Raw genomic sequence first — 5000 nt, 5'->3', positions numbered from 1 at the left:
GTTATGTACATACATATACATATGCGTTTACACACACACACACACACACACAAACACACACACACACACACAGGAAAGAAAGAAAAATGTCAACAAGAGCAAAAATAGGGATGACGGAGAGCACAGTTGATCCAGTGCTACAGTATGAGAGCGTAAAACAGACTTTTGGGATAGGTTGCTAGATTGAGATAAAAACCTAGGGAGCTTTGTGTGAGAAATGTATATGGCAAAAGAAAAAATACAACAAAATAAATAGTTAAAAAAAGAGATAAATGAAAGGTGAGATGAATGTAGAAGGAGTGAACAAGGTCCTGTAATGAGTCTCAAGTTTAAGCTGGAAAGGGAAGAGGTTAACAGGGAGACTTGTCACTTATAAAAAGAGAGCAGCGTGGCATCGAAATCCGTAAGTACAAATGGGGTAGCATCTGGAAATATTGGTGCATGATAGAGAAAGGTGTTGTAAAGGTGTACTAAAGAGTAAAAAGAAAAACAGTCGGTGAGAGGATCACAAGTAGATAAGAGCAAACAAATCCAAGTTGCTGCAGTAAAGTAAATAATGATGAGAAGATAAGGTGGGGAGGATTTGTGTGGACATTATTTACCCATGTGATGGGAGAGGGAAAGACAACTGTATGCCCTGAGATTGTCTTGTGTTCCTTTTTATGTGATACTTGGATGAAGTAATAGAACTGAAGGACAACTCAGCCACAGTTGGTTTAGTAGTTTCCTCTTCTCATTCAAAGGCCGAGATGAGTCGAATTGGTGCGCGTATCCTTGACGAGCTCGTCAAACCTCTTCGATAGGTCAATCTGGACGACAGTGAATTCGCATGCTTGAAAGCCATTGTCTTCTTCGACCCTGGTAAGTCGATTAAAAACCCTTTCTAAACTTAACTAAACTCAGCTATTCAAACAACCAGGCTCTGTTCTACGCGAGCTTTGAACTCGGGTTTCTCTGTATATGACACCCGAGCGTTACCACTCCTCTTAGGACTGGGCCTGATTATTTGAATTACGTCGCTGTCACGAGCGATTTGTGATATAGTTAGCTATACAAATATAACCGCCTTTAGGTACCTCCTGACACTACATGCCCCTTATATGTTTAGGAGAAAAAAATGCTGATCATTTTCACACTTTAGTGTCCCTCGTGCCCACATAAGATCTTTCTTTCGCTATCTTAATTATTCTACATCTTCAGCGCAATATTGCAAGGGACAGAAGCGCTGGTTTTCACTTACTAGACAGTACATCCTATGTTGTCATCAGATATTGGTGTCATTGTAACTCGCCGTAAGCACTGGCTATTGCTCACTAAGTAGCATATGCAAAGTTGCCATCGGATATCATTATCATCGTCAGCTTTCCTCTTCTTCAGTTATTCGAGGACTGAACGACATTAACCGCGTCAAGGCTCTGCGGTACCAAGTGCAGCTGATTTTGGAGGATTACGTGAACGACAGCCAGTACGAATCCCGTGGTCGCTTTGGGGAAATCCTCCTGACTCTCCCCTCGCTCCAGTCGATCACGTGGCAGATGATCGAACAAGTCCAGTTCGCCAAACTCTTCGGCGTGGCGCACATCGACAATCTTCTTCAGGAAATGCTACTCGGAGGTAAGCATAAGGGAGGATGAGGTCAGAGGTCATGCAGACTAATTTATGGGTAATGCTGTGACCTCTCTCTCTCTCTCTCTCTCTCTCTCTCACACACACACACACACACACACACACACACACACACACACACACACACACACACACACACACACACACACACACACACACACACACATACACAAAATAGCTCCCATTTCCGTAAAATACAACACGACTCGTGGCGCAATGGTAGGGTTCCTGGCTGTCACTACGGCAAGCCGGGTTCGAATCCCGCCCAGGGATGAAATAATTTCAGTATCGCTGCGCTGCAAGTAGTTACTCCAACTATCGTGGGCGGGGAGCTGAGTGCGTGTGTGGGTGTAAGGTCACAGCATTACCCATAGTTCGGTCATACATGAGCTCTGAGCTCTCTTCCGGAAGGGAAATAGCTGTCGATAACGAGCCTAACACGTGATCCAAGACCATGGTGAATCACACACACACACACACACACACACACACACACACACACACACACAAAACTCCTTGCCCATCAGAGTTGGAGTGCCGGCTCGCAGTGTAAAAAGAAAAAAAGTAAAGATAGTTCTCTCTATTACGAATCAAATTTGGAGCCTTCTTACACCCGGAACGAAAGCGTACCTTCCTTCAGAAATGTTTGTAATAATGTCGTAATTCTTCTGGTTCTAGAGAATTTTTGTTTTCCGAATATTGGAGTTTTTCAATTGAAAAAAAAAAAATCGATTAGAAAGAATAAAACAAAAACACGCGAGTAAACAGAAATATAGATAAAATTAAGCACATAAACATTTAATCATCACTTGTACGCTCGATACAAAAATATACAAGTAAACATACGACTACATAATACATATATACTGCGAGTAAAGTTCTTAGTAGAATATTTTCTGCACTTTGTGTCATCAGAATAAAAGAACATAAGAATGAAGGAGACTGCAAGGTACCAAAAGGCCTACACTAGGCAGTTCCATGTCCATTACCACCTGTCATCCCCATCCATAAAATTGTCTAACCTTTTCTTAAATCAACAGATAGTTTCAGCAATCACTGCATGGTTACTAAGTCTATTCTATTCGTTAACCAATCTATCAGTAAACCCGTTCTTGCCTGTTTCATTCTTAAATCTAAGAACATCCTCTAGCGTTATTAATTAACAGGGTTTTGGACAATAAGTTTCACCATTTTCACGTTTGCTTTCGAAAGATAATGTTCAATAGTAAATCGTCAAAACGAATATGAATGGTGTTATTGAATTTCAAATTAACTTCTTCCATACGATTATGCCTACGTAGGCGTCATAAGACGCGATTGGTTATACAGTACGAGGTTACCGACGTCGGCGTCCTGATTATATTTATTTTGTAGTTGTAGCAGAGTGACCCTCGAATTCTGTGAACTATTTTGATCACGTTTTCTATGTTTATTATTATTCTGAGTAAAAGAGAACGAATAATACAGCAGTGACATTATATTTTATAACGCGTAAGAATTTGAATCGTATTGATGAAGTTAATTATCTCAGTATGCCCTGTCGTTGGATAAGTCTAAGATGGCGGCGCACTAGACATTTCTTGCTAGCATGCTACTCGTTTTTGCTATTTCATTTGAATAGAAAAGACTTCGTTTGCGATCTCTTTCAAAATTCCAGAGGTCAAATTATTCTTGCGCCATATAGTAAGGAGCTGAATGACGAGGTAAGAGAAGTTAAGCATATACAAATGATTGACACATTGTTGAGATGTTCTTACTGAAGTCTGGAATATTGTTACTGAAGTCGTTTCTGCTCAAACGAAGTAGCAAATGCAAATAGCATGCTCGCCTAGTGTCCCACCACCGTTATGATCTCTTAAAATCAAATTAGAAAAACGGTGAACTTAATTATTGTTTGAAACCCTATATTCAACCCCTTTCTTTTTATCATTTGAACCGTACATGAGTATTGTGGTCTTATGTTTTGGTGATTTTATTCAGTTGAGGAAAACAAAGGAACACAGGGGAGATGCAAACAGCAACAAGTCTATTGATCCGCACGGGGTGGCTTGAGAATTAAAAGTGGATGTAAACAGTAGAAACGATCAAGAACCACTGACTTAATCTAAGTGTATGAGCTCTCGATACTTGAGACATCAATGGGCTCTATATTTACATAGAAAGGACACGATTCCTTTCTTGTTGACAAAGCGAAAACGTTTAAAGTCTCTCTTGCTCTTCTTCAAGGGGAATTTTTTACCTTCTGTCTTCCTCTTTTTGCTCTTTTTTAGGCGCGAGCAGTGACGGCAACAACGGCGCCAGCAGCAATCAGGCCAGCTACGGAGGTGGCGCAGGAGGTATCGGCACGGGGACTCCAGCTCCCCTACCAGGAGGCCCCGGACCTTGCTTCCCCATCAACCTCGGGGTCAACAATAGCGGCGCGACGGGGTCCTCCACTCACGCAGCGACCTCGGCCGACTCAGGCGTTCCCATGGCCGCGCAGAACGAAATGTCCCTCCACGGACACGTCGGCGTTATTACGTCCTCGTCCTCGTCCACGTCGTCTTTAGTACCCTCTCGGGACATTGATCTGACGACGGAGGACCAGTACAAGCTCTTGGGGCCTCCGTTCAAGGCCGAGCTGCTGGACCAGAATTATGACCCATGAAAAACATCTCCTGATGATGTCTGCGACCTGACGAACTCAGAACACTCACGATGTCAAAGAATTCAAACATCGATAGGTGCAATATTTCTTAATAATGGGTACTTCAAATGAGAATGAGTGACTGAACATTGCTGAAATTTGTGTATACAAATGTGTACACACATATATATATATATATATATATATATATATATATATATATATATATCGTTACAAGATACATTCTATTTGCCTTGCCACAGGATGTCCTTACCCTATATTTTTTGACTTGATATTACATGATTGTAAGCCAGATGTGCATAAGAACGTGTATAGTTGTGTGCTGAGCCAAGTCTTAGTAGCAAAGCCTATTCCAGGCTACAGAACTGGCTTCTGAAACTGTATTGTCTCGACCACCGGGTAAGATATTGATGGTGCTGCATTGTTGGATGATTTCTCTCATATGGTAAAGACATTCATATGGTTTCCGTTTTCTTAACATTCTCGAGAAATATATTTGGTTTCTTATGCCCTTCTTACACCCAAAGATTCATTCTGAGGTAAATGAAAAGCATCTTCCATAAGCCAGAACAAAACCTTAGATGAGGTACCAGAGTTTCAACTGTTTTTTGAATGAAGAAATCTAGCACAGTGAGGAAATTGTATAAAAAAGAACAAGAAGAATGTGTTTATATGTATATATATATATATATATATATATATATATATATATATATACATATATATA

At 40.8% G+C, this 5000-nt stretch overlaps 1 pseudogene; it reads left to right on the top strand.

Moving 5' to 3' along the window:
- The window catches only part of LOC143035622 (hepatocyte nuclear factor 4-alpha-like), a 10732-nt pseudogene extending 6308 nt beyond the window's left edge, over positions 1-4424 (top strand).
- Positions 4425-5000: the final 576 nt, after the last annotated feature.

This window comes from Oratosquilla oratoria, chromosome 19, assembly GCF_046742065.1.
Source record: "Oratosquilla oratoria isolate Oo_2021 chromosome 19, ASM4674206v1, whole genome shotgun sequence".
NCBI classification, from domain to species: Eukaryota; Metazoa; Arthropoda; class Malacostraca; order Stomatopoda; family Squillidae; genus Oratosquilla; species Oratosquilla oratoria.
The sequence above is the reverse complement of the archived record's forward strand: the minus strand, read 5'-3'. Positions and strand labels throughout refer to the sequence as shown.